Below are 18864 nucleotides of genomic sequence, written 5' to 3' on the forward strand. Positions count from 1 at the left end.
TACGTAATTCGCTCTCTTGCGTCCCTCGAGGTCTAGAGAATACACGTCGCGGGGCGTGAGACCACAGTTGGCCAATTGGGACTATTTTGCTTGCAATAAACCCTAGCATTGGGAATTTTAACCTTGTGTCTGGCGCATCCTTTCGTGTATGGTTATTGCCTTGTTTCCATATGGCGAGGGTCCCCTAAGGGCCCCTTTCAAGAGGTGAATCCAATATCAAAGCCCTTTCACTTTTACTGCGAGAGGGGTGCAAAACACCAATTCATAAGGAGCATGAAATCTAGGGTTCTTCCAACTGCGCAAAAAGCTCTTAGCATATATTAGGTCACCTGGCAGCAGTGGTTGGCTGGACGTGGTATCTGTGGCAAGTTGCTCTGCAGTACCCTGTGTATTGTCTAGTTGAGGAGGTGCAATCTGACGGGAGACATTTTTGATTGCACGTGTCAGGTTCGTCAAGTACTCTGAATTCCTCACCCAGAACCGCTGCAACTCTATGGGCATCTGATGCCCTACTAACTGGGGAGACGGGTGTGTGCATGCACCTGTCAGTTACTATTTTGTGTGGTGAAAGGTGATGGCCTTTACTTGGCTGAGTGTGCAAACTGAACAGGGCCAGGGGCAAGCAATGCACCCAGTTTTTCTTTAAGGTGGTGCAGACCTTGGAGAGCTTGTTTTTAAGAAGGCTGTTGATTTGTTCCACAATCCCGTTTGCTTGGGGGTGGTAAATCGAGCACATCTGGTGTTTAATACCAAGCAGTGCTGTGATTTCCTGAAAGAGCTCATTGAAAAAGTGGGTGCCGTTGTCAGATTTTAATGTATCGCACACGCCCCATCGAGGAAACACCTCACATACACAAAATTTGGCAGCACATTTGGCACCTGGATGTGCACAAGGACCAGCCTCATCCCATCGTAAAAAAGGGCACACTACAACTATTAAGTATTGTGAACCATTGCATCTTTCTCCCATGTCTGCATAATCTATGAGTAACTCACAGAATGGCCCAATGCGGCGAGGCATGGTGCCTCGTATTGTCCAGAGCATCATGGCAGTGGTGAAAGTTTGATAGGTGGTGCAGCGTATAATCATGTTCGTAAGATGCTGCGGAAGATTTGGGATGAACCAATCTTCCTGGATATCTGCCACAATGTGCTGTTTGGAGCTATGGGATGGTTGGTGTAACTGGTTGAATATTATTGCCAAGAGCTCTACAGGCATTACTGCCTTGCCAGTGCATTCCTGTATCCAGACCAGGTCCGTGGGGGACCGTTTACACCCTCTCTTGGACCATAGTTCTTTTTCCTCTTTTGGTGCTCTTCCCTGTAGTTCAATCAATTGTGCTGTGTATGATGTTGGTTGTGGATCATGTCGTGGTGTAGTGATGACGTATTCTAAAAATACTTGGACAGGAAGGGAGGCCACCATTTTGGCCGCAGTGTCCACCCCACGTTTCCTAAGGCTATTTAGTCATTGTTACCAGTGTGTGCAGCGCACTTGACGACCTCCACCCCAGAAGGTTGTGACTTTGCAGAAATCAGTGTGTCTAATAGTGTGGCGTGTTGTACTGGAGAATCGTCTACTCTGCAGAACCTTCTACTATTCCACTGTGGCAACCCGGCATGCACTGTTGTAGTGACGTATGCCGAGTCTGAATAGATAGTCACATGGCATCCTTGTGATGTGAGCAGCGCCTCGAGTGCCATGAGCTCCGCTGCTTGTGCTGAATAGTGCATAGATAAACTCTTCATCACTAATGTTTCATATTCTCCTCCTTGGAGACGCACTACTGCCGCAACTGTATGCCTTTGTCCTGAGTCCTGGTCAATTGTCACTGAACCATCAACAAAAAGTGCTTCACCCTCCTCTAGTGGACAGTCTTTTGCTTTGGGGATGTCATCCTCTTTGGCTTCATATGTGGCACAGGCGTGTTGTTGCACATTTCCATTAGAACATGGCTGGATTTACTGTTTTGTATCGTACCACATTAATGTTAGGGCTTGAGATGATAATCTTGTATGCTGATGCTCTCTGGCTCGTCAGGGTGGACTTCGATCTCTCTAAGATCACAAATACTGAATGCTCCATGTACAGTCTCACTGAGCATCCCATTACAATTGTGGAGCTTTTCTCAATGGCGAAGGCAGCTGCAGAGAGAGCTTGTTCACATGCAAACTGCCCTTGCATAACTGATCCTAATGTGCTGCTGTAGTAGGTCAATGGCTTGTGGCCCATTGTGCTCTTCTGTGTTAGCACGGCGGTCATGAGTGTGTTGTTTGAGTGTGAGACTATAAAGAACTCTTGTGTGTGATCTGGGGTGGTCAGAACTGTGGCTGTGGAAATCACTTCCATTAAATCATTAACATTGTGTACCATGCCTGCTGTCCATTCTAGTTTATGGTTGCCATTTTGTGCTTCCTTGAGACCCTGTAATAGCAGTCTTGTGTATGCTGCATAGCCCAGAAACCATGCCCTGCAGTAATTCACAGCCCTAGGAACCTCTGCATGTCTTTTATTGTAATAGGTTTGGGCGTGGCAGGCACAGTTGCTGCTCTGTCTGGTATTATTCTTTTGCCATCTGCTGAGAAGAGCTGTCCTAAGTTAAGCACCTGAAGCTGACAGTATTGGAGTCTGGCCGTGTCAACCTTGTACCCCTTGTGGGCCAAGAGTTGTAGGAGGGAGATAGAACCTTCATGACAGTTTTACTCACTGTCACTGCAAACTAGTAAGTCGTCCATGTACTGGATGACCGTGCTGGGCACATGTATGTTGCCTAAGTCTTCATGTAATATCCTGTTGAATATGCTTGGGCTCTCGCAGTACCCTTGTGGCAAACAAGTGTCCTCGTAGCGCTTTCTGCCATGTGTGAATGCTGTGAGATACTGTGAGTCAGGGTGCACGGGTATTGAAAAGAAGGTGTTCTTTAAAATCAACCACTGTGAAATGTGTTGCTTCTTTGGGCCTCTGCACAAAATGGTGGGGCGGTTCAGAATTAGAGGACATTCTTTCTGTACTATGTCATTAAGTGGGCGTAGGTCCTGGATCATTCTCCAATTGCCCCATTGCTTTTTTGACTGGGTATATGGCAGTATTGCATGTTGAGGTAGAGGGCACTATTATCCCTTGGATTAGTGGAGCCTGTATCGTGTCTTTTATCCCTTCTTCTGTCTCCCTTGATAATGGGTACTGTTTTACTCGGGGCAGCAATGCTCAATTCTTTTGTGTGATCTGCATTGGGGTCACTTACTTTAATAGCCCTACATCATGTGGGTTGTTGTCCACAATTGTGCTGGCACATACTGTAAATCGGCCTGAATGAAGGAAGGTGCTGCAACAAAGGCCATTAGGGGTCACTGCATTCTTCTGCACTGCACCATGATCTTGCAGGAGATGCACATGTCTAGTACTATCTCCCCATCATTGTCATTGACTTCAAAAGGTTCTGCATCTGTCACTTCATTGAGGGGTACAGTGGGATCAATGCACAATAGAGTGCACCATTGGCACCCTTGTCTGTCTGTTCCGAGAACAACTACTCTTTTTGTAGATACGTACAACCGTTGTATGTCTAAGGATAGTAATGTGCCTGCTACCAATTCTTGGAACACTACAGGGAGGAAAATGAAACCAGTTGGCACTCATCAGCAGGATTTGTCAATTTGTGGCACTGCTCCCACAAGCACTGTTATGGAATAGATGAACATATCTGGGTCAACGGGTATGCCTTGCTCTACCACGTCACGTGTCATGGCATGTATTATGAGCATTGCCCTTATTGCGCACATTCCTGGTGTAGCACAGGCAATGCTGTTATCGGTAAATGAGATTGTTGTGTTCAATTTGCTAAGCAGATCCCTGCCGAGCAAGTTGACATTAGAGCTCTCAGAATATAATAGGGGAGCACAAAACCCCCTTCCTCCCACCTTCACATCCAAATATTTTGTATATGGAACCATTGAAATAGCCTCAGAGAATCCCTGCGTGTTGGGAGTTTTGCCAGATAACGGGAAGTCACCTTCACTGATGTATGATTTCTCAGTGCACAAATCCACCATAAAGATGAATTGCTTGTTTCCTATCTCTGCCCCCACCAAGGGTTCCTCTTCTGAGTTGAGGGTCATCGACAGGACTGAGACGCAAGTGCCCTCTGTGGGCTGTCCTAGTCAGGATAGTTATTTGTTCCCGCGAATGAGAAGGGGTTTACCCCCACTGCTGTAGTGCCTTGGAATGGGGCCACTGTACTAGAGGGCTCACTGTTAAAGCGGTTTGCATTTCCTGCCTGCTGGAAGTTGTTGTGAGGCGGCTATTGTTGCATCGCATGCTGGGGATGTCGCTATGAGGGAGGGTCGGGTATCTGCGGGGGCAACTGGATGTAAGATTGGTGTATCTCATAGGGTATGGAGGTCATTCTGGGAGTCGGCGCTTGAGGGGTGCCTTGGGGTGGTGCGCTGTAGTTATGTGCCCATAACTGTACCCCATTCGTATCCTGCTCCTGTACTCCTTTGAAAAATGTCCCCATTTCCCACAGTTCCAACATTGCCCAATTCCTCCTCCCGGGGGTCCATTCATCCAAACCCCCCTCCCCATGATCCTCCGAACCCACATCTTCCTTGCTGTTGTCGTCCTTGCCACTGTAGCCCAGGATACCTTGTGTTTCCAACCCACTGTTCTCCTTCAGCCCACACCACAGCTTTTCTGCCATTTGTGAAATTAGGGGTGTATCCTGCCACTTCTGTCTGTGCTGGCATCAACACTGATGCCTCCACAGCTACTTTAGCTACTTTGTTTTGTACCAGTTCTGCTTCCTCTGCCTGTCACCTCTGAGTCGTTTCCTTCTCACTTTCTTTTATTCTTCTACAATGGTGAACTATTATGCTCTGAATTTCAGCCCTTCGCCTCAACGCCCACAATTTTGTCTAGTGCTTTTTGCACTTCTTTGGGTAGGCCTTGTTTGATAATAAAATAGAAAAAGGGTATTTACCCTTTTCTGCCCTCCACATCTCTTGGACCGTAAGAATGAATTGATCGGCATCCTCATCATCACCCATGCTGCACTGCAAGTCAGGTGTGTCCGGGAAAGCTCACCGCAATGCCTCCCATACTTTCACTCTAATCTTTTTGAGTCATCATGTGCATCATTGCTCAGGGTTACTCCCAGGTGCCCCGCCTTCACCCACACATTGGCAGCCTGATCTCTGATAGTGGCCACCAATACGCTTTTGATGTCTCCTAGTGCTAGGGGCACTCCCGCCATTTGTTTTTTGAATGCATATATCTATTTCCCCGTGGCTGCCCTAAGGGCTGGAAGCGCCTTTAGTAGGTTGGCTTTGTTCATCTATGCCCATGGCACATAGTGCGTTTTCTCGGTACCCTTGTGTATTAGGGGTATTTCCATTTTTTGTTTACTTTTCTCCCCCCTTCTTCACACTTCCCTTTTTTTCTTGCTACTGCCATCCAGCCAAACCTCACTCTCAACCTGCCGTCCCATAAGTTTTCTAGTCCAGGGGTACGTTGAGGTGCTTGCTTTGCCTCCTCACCCTCATCGTCCACGACCTCACTGAACGTGTTCCACCCATCTTCCTCTCTCCTACGGGAACCAACATTCTCATAACCCAAGCTGTCCATTTCTCCATCTTCTATGTGTATGGTTCTTATGGGCGCGTTGTGTATCCTAACTTCCACTCTTCAGTTCCCTGCTGTGCTGGTGTTTCTGCCTTAGTCACGTCATGTGTAGCCTGCAGTCTGGTGAGTTCTGAGCACGTTGATGCCAGTGCTACCTCTAGGTCTCTTGTATTAATGAATGTGTGCACTTTAACATTGGGAGGGGAGGCATATGGGGGCAGCGGGGCTGTCGCTGGAGTTGACACATAAGTTGGATTTGTGTATCCCACAGCGGGACGGGCTGCTAAGGGATATATTTGTTTGTGTCCGGCTGACATTTTCCCATCTTCACTTAGGCTTGCGTCTTTGCTATTGCTGCGCACCCCTCCTTCTCCCTCACTCTCCTCTGTGTCCTCAAACATCTTCCAGAGGTTGAATAATTCCCTTCTGTTCTGTAATTGTTTCCCTTTGTACTTTGCTGTCAAAAAGATGGACATATGTTCCAGAATACTTCTGTCATAGGAGCCCTGCTCTGGTCACGAGCGGGGCATCCCGCCTCCCCTTGTTTCAGTCACCCACTGGTTGTGATATTTCTTGATCCTGTCACAGTACAAAGGCAGGGCCTTGCACATCTATTCTATGGGTGTTCCTCCTCCCATATCTGCATTGGTCGTGTCCTCTTTGGTGCTACACCTGTGCTAATGTGCTACACAGTTTTATATATATATTGTCAAAAACCCATTCAATACCCCGCCTCCACTAGTTAAAAACTTTAAAAAATGTTATTTTCTTACTCTACCCCCTTCTTTTCCTTTCAGTCTCCTTACTCACGCAAACCCCTCTTGCCACACACCACAAGTCACACAACGCCCCTCCTGGTCCTCCATCCTACACAATAGAATACACAAATAAAACCAACTACAATAACAAGCTAAAATAACAATCACTACTATTCCTGAGCCCTCTAATTGTACGGGGTTCCTATATAGTTCCTCTTTTCTTCTTCGTTAAGCAATATGAGTGGCACCACCTTCTCCCCTCACTCGGGGAGGCTCCATATTATTCTGTTTTATTCTCCTTAAAAAATTAATAAAAACAGAAAACAAAACAAGCCACACACAATTTCAATCTGCATGTTCACACTGTTCACACTTTCCCATACGTCTGTCCCCTACTTGTTATCCCTTTCAAGACTAAACACACATGCAGGCATTTACCCAAACTCCTCCGTCACAGGGTTCCAACAACACCGCCCTGCACTGCACTTCTCATTGGAGACGCGCCCCGCTCCAAAGAGCAGATGGGATTCTCCAAAGGCAGCTCCTGTACGGCCACTGGGAAGTACACGTTTTTGGGGCTGGTCGCTGCTCGGATACTTCCAAAGGTACAGGGGCGCTCGGACCATGTCGGGGTCACAAAATGAAGAGAAGTCCCTGAACGCTCACACCGCAAAAAATACAACCCGCTAGGGAAAAAAGACCAATAGATTTCTTGCAAGGATAACAAGTTTTTAATAGCACAGAAAACGAATATGACAGCAAAGAGAGCTCTGCTGCTCAGGAACGTTCTGCCGAAAAATAGTACAAACAGAAGGTTATAGGGCAACACATCATCATTACTACATCATACATACAGTAGAAACCTGCATGGCTGGTGGGTGAGACCCTATACATGGGCGGCCTGCTCCATAGGAGATGCCAGACTACAATTGGCCCCAGCCCTGTCCGTCCATCTTCCATCACGTGGGGTAAGTTGGGCTCATCTATCTAGGGAATGAAGGTCATGTTCCTCATTAGTTACTATTGTGGGACAATGCCACTCTATCGTTATGGTGTGCACCTGGGAAACATGGGGACTGGCACACAGGTTGGCTCAAGATCATGCTGGCCACACATTCTTCAGTGAATTCATATCACACTCTCCGCACTCACGGTTTCCACCCTCACTTTAGACTATAATTTATTACTCCCTGTACCTCGCATTACAAAGTGTGTCATTATGCAATAAGGAGAAATGGTTGTTTTCTTTCAGATCTTTTATGACCACTGGGTTTATGGTTGGTGGTCTGAGGTCACCTACTATCGAGGAATTCAGGGGTCTTGGACTGGGTCGCTTGTGGGTGTCATAGCTCCTGGTGGGCTTGGTGGAGGTTGAAGGTCTGCTTTTGGCCTGGCTGTGATGAATGTGCACAGTGAGGCACCTGGTGCTGTCTTGCGACCTTGCAGGGCGCATTCCTTTTTGGGATAGTAAGTATTTGCAACGGTTAAGGAACAAAGAGAAGTTCCTATGGGAATTAGCAGCATGGGTCTTTCTACCATCATTGCTTGGACCTGTTCAGGTTTCTTCGTCAGGCCCGTGTTTACCGCGCAGCCATGCAGGGCCAAATGTATCTTCCATCCCTACAAATATGGCATCTCCTTATATGTGTGCACTGAATCTATGCATTTATATTTAATATTTGTCTCTGCAATGTTTCTTATCACGGCTCGCTCCCCCCTGGTACATCGCAAGTGTGGTTATGGGATCTGCCTTACTCACCTAGGGGGTTGGGAAAGGTTAATTTCTTTCCCAACACCTGCAATGCCCCACCAGCATCTGCGTTTACACCTTCAGACTCCCTCTATTTATTATTTTTTTTATTGTATTGTTTAAAGCACAGACCTTGCTTGAGAGCAGCGGAGCGCTGGACAGAATGTGGGTAGCCAGCCTTTGGGCTGGCATCTTTTTACAGTATTTATTTATTTATTTACATTTGTATAGCACACTTGCAGCCCAGAGGAATTGAGGCGCTGTTACATGAATGTTTAGCAGAGTTTTGGTTTAAGTTGGTTACAAGCTACTGTGAGGTCTCTTGGTTACAGGTACATAAGTAAACATACTAAGATTACAGCGGACAGCATTCGAATAGAATTCATATGAAGAGTTTGGTTTTGATTGGTTTGCGGAAGGCTTGGTGAGACTCAATCATTCTTAGGTGGGGGAAGGGCATTCCAGTGTGAGGCGGCCATCGTGAGAAAGCTGGATCCCCCTGCGCGGACTCTTTTGGTCTTTGGCAGAAGAATCATGTTGGAGTACCCCTCCCTGAGAGGTCTTGTGGTGGTGTGCTTAACAATTCTTTGGACAAGGTATGGGGGAGCAAGATCACGAAGGCATTTGTGTGCGAGGGGGAGGGTTTTGAAAATGATTCTCTGTTTGACAGGGAGTCAGTGAGCCTGCCTTAAATTTCGGAGATGTGCTGTTTCCTTGAAGTTCCAGTGGCCGCCCTAAGGGCGTTGTTTTGAGCCAATTGGAGTTTGGTCAGGTTTTTGCATGAGGTCCCTGTTAGGAGGACGTTGCAATAGTCAAGTCTGGATCCAATTATAGCCCTAGCAATGGTAAGGCAGTTCTGGCATGATAGGAAGGGACTGGCTGCGTTAATGATTTTGGAGTAGTATGCTGATGAGGTGGCAATGGCATTCACTTGTCTGTCCATGTTGAGATCTGAGTCTAGATAGACACCAAGTGTTTTGACGTTGTTGGATACCTTGATGGGTGTGTTGTCAATAATGAAGGAGGAGTAGTCCTGCCCGAGGTTACCCAAGGTGGTGGGTGAACCGATAAGTAGGATTTCCGTTTTTTCGCTATTGAGGGATAGACAGTTGTCCGTCATCCAGGATTGGATGGTTGAATAGATGGAGGTGAGATTGGACATATCTGCCTTGTAGTCACCCGTGAGTGGGATTAGCATCTGTGTGTCATCCGCATAATTGGTATATGAGATGCCCAGGGAGTCAAGGATGCTAAACAGTGGCCTCGTAAAGAGGTTCTATAGCATAGGCGCTATGCATGAACCTTGTGGAACTCCACATTTGATGTGGCTAGGGGTGGCACAGGCTGAGTCAGAGATGACTTTCATGGCCCTTTCTTGAAGAAAGGAGGTAATCCAGTCACAGGCTTTAGGTGAGAAGTTGGCAGCAGTTGCGAGATGGTGGCAAAGGGTGTTGTGATCGACCAGGTTGAACGCAGCAGATAAATCAAGAAGCAGGAGCAGTGCAGGTTGGCCTGTGTCTCTAAGATCGTCCATTTGGTTCTTTAGGACTAGGAGAGCCGTTTCTGTGCCATGTTGTGGGCGGAAGCCAGATTGCTGCAGGCCTGGGAGACAGTTCTCTTCCAGGTATTTTTGGACTTACAGGTAGGCTGCACAGTACTGTGATGTCTGTGCATCGGTATGTTCATCCATTGGAATTAGTCCTTGGTCAGGTGTTGTTGAAAGAGCCATGTTTTGAGAGATTTGAAAAATTGGAGATTTGTGGAGGTATTCCGAGCCAGCACCGGGGTTGAGTTTCAGAGGGTGGTTCCATGACAAGAGAAGGATTGTTTGTGGGTCCTCTCTTTGCGGAAAGGTTGTGATTCAAGCTGGTTGGTCCATCTGCTGCGCGAGGAGTGTGTGTCACCAGATATGTGGAGCTTAGCCACTAGGTACGCTGGTGTGCTATTCGTGACTGCTTTGTAGATGATACATGCAGTCTTAAACAGTATCCTGGCTTGGAGTGGAAGCCAATGTAGTTCGCGTAGGATGGGGGTAATTCGGTCATTTTTCTGTGCTCCTGTAATAAGACATTCTGCAGCAAGATGGACTGCTTTTATGGGAGCCAAGTGGGCATCTGGGAGTACTGTCAGGATAGCATTTCCCCCATCGATGTGCGAGACCACAAGGGCCTGCACTACAGTCCGGGTACTGTGGCAGGATGAAGGGTTTAATTTTTCAAAGGGTAGAGATTCTGAGCCAGGCTATTTGGGTGTTCTTGGCTATGTGTTTCTGGATGGACAGATTGCTGTCAATGGTGAAGCCTAAGGATTTTGCTGAGTCTGAGAGTTCTGGATCAAATACTTCTAGGTGCATATCATTGAGCAATTGATGGACAAGTTGTTTTTTTAGCGGGCAGACTGATGAGGATGAATTCAGCCTTGGATGGGTTTAGTTTGAGGTAGGCAGTCGACATCCAGGACTGGATGATGGTGAGGTAATCGCAGAGATGAATGATGTCCAGTGCGCTACTTACTCTCAAATACAACGGAGTATTGTCTGCGTATTGATGGATTACTATATTTGGATCTTTGAGTGGAGAGCCCAGAGGCTCCATGTAAAGGTTAAAAAGGATTGGTGAGAGGATGGAGCCATGTGGGACTCCGCAGGAGACCTGAAGCTGGTTAGAACATAACATGTTCATCTGGCCAGCCTGGTGTCTGCCTGAGAGGTAGGAGGTAAACCAATTCAGGATAGTGCCAGAAATTCCCATCCTGTCAGCAAGCAGGGAAAGAAGGATGCGGTGGTCGATGGTGTTGAATGCAGCTCAGAGGTCAAGGGGGATGGGAAGGCATGCATCACCCTTATCCATGAGTTGCAGAGCATAATCCACCACCTGCATGGTGGCTGTCTTCATGCTACACTTTGGGCAGAACCCTGACTAATAGTCATTTAGGAGGTGGAGTTGTTGGATTTTGGCGGGTACCTGTGTAGCAACTACTCTTCTCAAGATTATGCCTATAAACGGGAGGCTTGTAATGTGCCTGTAGTTGGCCAGGTTGTCTGGGTGTAAAGTTTTTTTTTTTCATAAGAGGTCGCGTGAGACCAGTCTTGATGGTGTCCAGGCATGATCCTTCAGCAAGTTAAGCACTGATGATGCTGAGGAGCGCATTGAGTGCTGGCCCCGTTTAATGATGGAGGCCAGAATTTTATCATCAGAGTAAGAAGTAGGCTTGTTGGAGGCAGTCATTTTTAGGAGATCCGGGGGAAAGAGAGGAGAACATTTGGTCTAGAGAGGCAGTGTGTGTGCCGGGGTGCAGGGGATACTAATGCTGTGAGAGGTTGATTTGATGGTGTCTCATATGTTGTCTCTTTTTTCAATAAAATTATCTGTTGATTTGGTCACATTTTCCCTGAATTGCTGGTACCTCAGGGAGGGGTGAGGGTTTGGTACAATGCTTTACTACTTCAAAGAGGGCTTTGCTCCAGTTGAGGCTGCTAAATGGTGGTGAAGTATTGATATTGATATTTTATTTGTATCGCGCTCATACACATGTGTTTCAGAGTGCGACGAGGCAAGGGAGGGGAACAAGAGAGAACAAAACAGCGATCTTACTAGGCCCAGTGACAGTGAGAATGTGCAAGTGCAGGGGTGAGTGAGGTGAAGGGGAAAGTTCAGGGCGGAAGGGGAAGTGGAAGGTGCTGAGCATAGGAATGAAAAACCCAACAAATGGTAGTGCATCCAGCAAGTGGCAAGTGCTAGGTTTAAGGCACAGACAGGGGGTGTCTGATAAGTGCAGGAAAACAAAAGGGTTACAGATACAGACCCAAGTGCAAGAGTAGCCAGGAAGCAGCGTGGGTGCGTGGCAGGATGCCTAAGCAGAGCAGATCAACAGGGGAGAGGAGGAGAGAAGGCAGAAGCAAAGAGGAAAGTCTTGAGGAGCTTCCGGAACCAGAGATGGTTCTCCTCAAGTTTCAAAGTGGCAGGGAGGCTGTTCCAGAGGGAGTCCCTAGCCGAAGATAGAGATCTACCCTCAGGATGTTTCTTTGAGAAACTACTGACCCTGAGGGAGTTGGAGGTGGAGGAGTGAAGAGCTTGAGAGGGAAGGTATCTACGTATGGAGATTTTAAGGTATTTTGGACCCAGGCCCCACAAAGCCTTGTGGACAATGCAAAGGGTCTTGAATTTAATCCTTGCAGCCACTGGGAGGCAATCAGAAATGAGAGAAGGAGAAGAGGTGGTCGAGGGAAACCTGAAAATGATTTGAGTGTCATCCGCATCGCACTGAAAATTCAAGCAGAGAGAGGCAATGCGATGAGCGAGAGTTGCCAGGTATTGGTTGAAATGACAGGGTGAGAGGTTAGACCCCTGGGGAACACCGTAGGTATAGAGGAAGATAGAGGAAATGAAGGACCCAAGTTGGACCTGGGAGGGTCGATCAGAGAGGAAAGAAGTCAGCCAGAGCCTGATCAGTGATACCCAGGTTGTCACAGAGATGGTTGAGCAGGATGGAATGGTTGACCGTGTCGAAGGCAGAAGAGAGATTGAGTAGGATGAGGACAGAAGGGATGTTAAAGTCAAGGTTGGAGAGTAGGTCTTCACGGATGTTCAGGAGAACAGTTTCCATGCTTCTGGCAGCTCTAAAGCCAGAGTGATGGTCATGGAGACAACCAAAAGAATCAGAGTGAAGGTTTAGCTGCGAGGTGGCCAGCTTTTCCAAGAGTTTTCCCAGGAAGGGTGTGATGGAGATCGGGCGATAGTTTGCTGGGCAAGAAGGGTCAGCTGTGGGTTTCTTGAGAAGAGGGTGCACAAGAGAGTGCTTCAGAGGGGAGGAGAAGGCTCCCGAGGTGAAGGAGAGGTTGCAGAAATCGGCCAGGGCAGGAGCAAGGGTGTCAATGTGGTCCTTAATGGTTTTGAAGGAACAGGGAAGAACCTGTTATGATGAGACTTTCATAGATCAGACTTGTCTAGAAACCTTGTCAGGGGAGAAAAGAGGAAAGGAAGAGAAAGAGCGTGAGGGCGGCTGCAGGAGGGCAATAGTTTGCAGAAGGAGAAGAGAGAAGGGTTTTTTAGATGAAGTGAGAGGCAAGGGCTGTGCAAAGGGCCTGGGCGGTGACAGGAGAGGTAGAGACTGCAGCAGCATTGGCCAGCTCCTTGCAGATTTCGAAGAGTTTGGCCCAATTGTTAGATTTCACAGAGACATGGGCTTGGATGTGGGCTCTCTTCTTGGTATGGAAAGAGAGTCGCTATTGCCTTTGGAGCTGGCGGCAGGCCAGTTTGTCAGAGGATGAACTAGAAGCCCTCCATTTCGTCTCAGCAACCCTGCCCTTACGTTTAAGAGTAGCTAGGTCAGAGTCATACCAAGAATGCACTTGGCTTTAAACTTCAAACGGATCCTCATGAAAGCGGCAAGAGCATCAAGGGTATCATAGATAGAAGAGTAGAGCATGGAAAGGGCTGTGTCATGATGTGTGTCAGCCAGAGGAGGAGGGGAGGGGAGAAGGTGGCGGCAAAAGCCTCAAATTACATACTCTTCATGGGCCAGATGTCTGAGAAGGTAGATGGCAGTGTTGGGGTTGGCCTGACCTGGGCGTAGAGAGGGAGAGATGGGAGGAGCGGAGGGAGTGATCGCTCCAGGAGAGAGGAGTGGTCAGAGGAATGGAGAGGGGGAGGTCAGAGGAGATCAAAACATCAAGCGTGTGCCCTGCAGAGTGAGTCCGGCTAGAGGGGAGGATAAAAAGAGAGATGGAATCACAAAGGTCATGTAAGCAGCTTTGGCCTCGGTAATAAGAATCCTGCAGTTCGCGCATAGAGATATGAGGTTGGTGAGGTCTCCTGAGTTATGTTTTTTGCACCACCGTTTCTCTAGGGCTCTGATTGAGTGTTTGCTGGAGACTAGTTTGGGGGTATACCTTGGAGTTGATGATTTGGTCTTAGGTTGGCTGGATTTTAGGGGGGCATGAGTGTCCAGCAGTTTCATAGTAGAGTTGCTGAATAATTCCAAGAGGGCCGAGGTATTCCCTGTGGTGGGGAAGTCTGCAAACGTTGCTTCTAGCTCATTGACAGGGAAGGTTTTGAATGAACAGTGTTGAGTGAGGGGGCATTCAGCCTGACCTGTGTGAGCCGTAGTTGAGTGGGTGACTGATAATGGGATGGCGGCATGGTCAGACCAGTCAAGTGTCATAGGGTCTGCACAGGTGATGCAGGGGGATGATGTGAAGACTAAGTCTAGGGTGTTGCTTTTGTTGTGAGTGGGGTAGAGCACAATTTGCATAAGGACCATGGAAGTGGTCAGTATGAAAAGCGTGCTTCGAGTGTGGTTGTCAGTCTGTGACTTGGGTCCATTAAAATCACAGAGAAAGACATTATTTGAATGCGCAAATTTGGCAAAGGAGAGTAAGTTGGAGATGTCTGCAATGAAAGAGTAACTCCTGTGAGGTGGTCTGTAGTCGAGGTGGAAGGTGATGGTTTCTTGGTGCAATTGAGTGAGCTGGCAGGCGAGTGATTCAAATGAGCTTGTTCTGGGAGAGGGGATGATGGAGCATAGCCAATCACTCCTGTGGATGATTGCCACTCCACCTCCTGCCCTTACTGGCCAGTCTGCATGTTGGATGCAGTAGCCTTGGGGTAGGATGACATCGAAAAGATGTAAGGAGGATGGGGTAAGCCATGTTTCAGTGATGAGCAGGGCATCAAGGTTGTTGTACGAGATGAGGTCAGCGGTCTCTGCAGCGTGAGTGACTGCTGAGTGAACATTGATCAACATGAGAGGGCGTGTGCATGTGGTACTGGGTGTTGGATGGGGCAAGGGAAATATTGAAGAGGTTCGCTAGGGTAGCTTGCCGGGAATGTCCACGGCGCTTGGCAATTTGAAGCCTAGTGAGAGTGGGGATGGGCTGTGGAGGGAGGAGACACATGTTGATGTATTTTGGTGAGTAGCCATAGTAGTGATTCGTTTGTAGGTGAAATGCAGGATGGCGGGTCAGGTCCTTGTCTTCACACGTCCTTTGCTAAGGTTGTCAGGGAGAGGCCACCTAAGGAGGGCTGATTAAATAGGTGTTGGACAGAGCAACTGAGTGGCAGGTCCTAGTCATGTGACCAGCAGCATATTCAATATTGCCTTCCTGTAGCTGGCCTACAGTCCTTAAGTAGAGGCTTGGAAGGCACGAAAGCTGGAGGTGGGTGGAGCAATGGAAGGCAGGGCCTGGTCACATGACCAGCAGTTTTCTAAATGCAGTCTCCCTGGAGCTGGCCTACAGTACTTAAGTAGTGGCTTGGGCACCCTTAAAAGCAAAGCAAAAGACATAGTGTGAGTTGCACCCCTACTCAGTCAGTTCCAGTCCATCAACAGTATAACGCCTGACACAGAGAAAATGGTTAATAGTGTGAATAGTGTGAATATGCAGACCCAACACTCACAAGGCGGGCGCATGCACAAGCTAAAGAAGTAATGCAGTAACGCCAAAAGTAACATGAAGGGTGACATCATGACGCACAACACATGTGTGTCACACCATTCATTGCGCCACACGTAAGGGCTTAGGGCACTGTGCAGGGAAGTACATGCACGAAAACACACAACTCTCATGTATTTTTAACCAGTAGGTAACTGGGGATAAGTAAGCATGGCTGCCGTGATGAAAAGTACACATGCAGCAATAGTAATATTTTTATATAATGTTTAAACGTAACTTAGAAGTTTAATGAGTCTAAGGAGTAGGTATATTAATGAATAACAGTTTGTCCATAGTTTAGTAGGCCATGGGCAGACTAGACAGAATACTATTCTCAAAACGGCTGTAAACACAGAAGGGATTCACAAATTTCTTACTCCATGGAGCATTGTATTTCATCTACAAAATGAAGTTAAATTCCTAAAAAAGTGCCAATCAAAAATGGGTATCCTGTCTGACAGTTAAATAATACTGTAATACTCAAAATGTATTAATCATTCACAGTAGATTCCTAATAAAAAAACAACAACTTAAAAATTATCATATCACATAAAACAATTACAAAACTTAAAAACAACACAAGTGAATCAACATAAGTGGGTTCTAATAATATGATTAGCACTAGGTTAACAAGTGTAACTCCTTCACACTGAGATCCCTTTGCCTTAGTAGTTTTGCCTATTTCATATTGTAAATTGTACTTTATAGATTCCCTAAGTAATGGTTTTATGTGACATGATCATTTTTAAGATGTTTTTTTATTAGGAATCTACTGTGTATGATTAATAAAATGTGCAATTTTTAGTATTACAGTATTATTTAACTGTCAGACAGGATACCCATTTTTGATTGACACTTTTTTAGGAATTGAACTTCTTTTTGTAGATGACAGACTAGACAGAAGCCATTCTTTAGTTGTTTGAAATGCCAGAGCTCACAGTAGAATTGAAGTTCTGTTGACACTCACAGAAACGTTCGATCAGCTCACAGGGGATGAGATACCAAGAAGCCCACAGAATCTAATTAATTGTTGCAGAAGGAAAAGTTTCTTGTGGAAAGAGAACTGCAGCTGAACACCAGGTGCAGTCCCACATGATAATTTGAAGGATATTGGGCTAGGTACCAAAGGCCCCGGCAGCCGGCACAGTAGAAAAATAGAATTAAATTGGGGAGAAATTCAGTTTCACCAACCGTGTCCTGCACAGTTCTTTCGATCGAGAGCTGGTCCGATGCAAGAGAAGAAACAGGGAGCAAACAGATGCAGAGGGGGTGGAGGAAGAGGGGAACCAATCAGGGGACTTGAATATGGTGTTTCAGAGGTGGTAACAATGCCCCTAACCTTGTTGTTATCTCATAATTCTATTGGATACATTTGGTGGGACGCTGTGGCTCGCACTGTCTCCAACAAAGGGGACCAATCTGCATTGAGGGATTTATTAACTTGTACATTAGCGGATGCAACCAATGGCATGCCAGAGTTTTTGTGGGTCAGCAGATAATGATGTAATTGGGTGGAGGGATGCCTGAGAGTCATGAAGTCATGAAGCGGTGTTGAGGGTTGGCATCCAGGGAATTCTTTTATCCAATCAGGACATGTAATGAATAAGAGTGTATACCGGTCCTATGATGACCCACCAATTGTGTATTAGCACATCCTCAAAATTGGAATGATTGACAAATTATGCTAATGAGAGCTTTTCTTGTACAAATACTGTAGCCCTTCTGGGCAGAGTTGAGAATGTATTACAGTTCAGGTCCATGGAGCGGTTTGTCTTCCCATTTGACTGCTCAAAAAATCTGTCTTTTTCCTGCACAGTGTACTCTTCTTTTGGATTACTTTGGTATTTCTTTCTTGGATCGTCCCTGGAGACCCCTCGTCTACATTGGCACTGTCACTTTTTGGAGCTTCATGAAAGATGACAATTTAGAATACGATTCTAAACATACATCTTTTCACCTCAAACAAGGGTTTGGTACCCTTGCACCCTAACACAGCAGCCACGATTGATTACTGCAGGATTATTTTTAAATAAATGAAGAGCACAGATCACATCCTCCCCAGCAAACTCCTGTGCCTACTCTCATACATGTGTGTGCCAATTGACAGGGCAGCACATAGCTTGTCCTTGTAAGGCTGCACAAAAGATGATTTTAACTCTGACTTCTGGGTCCGCACTGGTGACAAGAGCACCTGTTGAGTCTGCACACTGTCCAGCATGCAGCCCATATCATGTGAGTGAATAGTTGGGGGATGTGCCCTCCTGTATCCACCTACTCAGGATGTGGAGAAAATCCATCCACCAGGGGCTTTTCATTTCCTTGGACCCGGTCTGGGAATATAGCCCAGTAATTATCCACGTTTATAATTCATCTGTAAATATTAACCACCTTTAATACATCTCTTTATTGTATTTTTGGTGATTTGTATCACACCTGTCATAGCTGTCACAGTTGTCTGCTCCCTGGCACCATAGTGAGATATTCGCCAGGAAGATGAAGAGTTAGAAAGTGGGCAGTAAGGTGAGGAGCAGGCATGGGAGGAAGGTGAGGGCTGTTATCAACCAACCATTGACTCTAATATTTTACATTACATGCAAATATGTGAGGTCCCATCATTGGAGGCAGACAGTGTTTAAGGATTGCACACTGCTTCTATCTTTAAATGTCATCAATTATATTTTTGATGTCATCTTTGATGTCCTGGGTGTTAGTCTTAGCAGTGCACGGTGATGGCGCGAGTTATGGTTGCTTAGCTTACCATAACTGGCGAATTTCAGGGGTTTTTCGGTTTTACTTGGAACCATAACGTCCCTTTAACAAAGTTTTTTCACTGAATTTCATAGGTTTTTAGTAGCACAACTTAACCATAACGTCCCTTTAACAAAGTTTTTCATTGAATTTTATAGGTTTTTATTAGTGCAACTTAACCATAATGACCCCTTAACAAAGTTTTCTCATTGAATTTCATAGGTTTTTATGAGTCAAACTTAACCATAATGTCCCTTTAACAAAGTTTTTTCAGTGAATGTCATTGGTTTTTATTACTGCAACTTAACCATAACGTCCCCTTAACAAAGTTTTTCCATTGAATATCATAGGTTTTTATTAGTGCAACTTAACCATAATGTCTACGAATATCTGACTTCATTGCAGACCTTCCGGAGAGTGCCACATGACCATTTGCTGGCACGCGGCATTATGACGTGTCCGAGAACCCGTACGCACTTAATGATAAGATCTGTGCTTCGCATACAGTTCAAAACTGAATTTGCTACTGATCTAGGAACTTTCAACTTCAAAATTT

The sequence above is a fragment of the Ambystoma mexicanum genome (genome assembly GCF_040938575.1).
Source record: "Ambystoma mexicanum isolate Mex_15411 chromosome 12 unlocalized genomic scaffold, UKY_AmexF1_1 Mex_chr12_unloc.1, whole genome shotgun sequence".
In the NCBI taxonomy this organism is placed as follows: Eukaryota; Metazoa; Chordata; class Amphibia; order Caudata; family Ambystomatidae; genus Ambystoma; species Ambystoma mexicanum.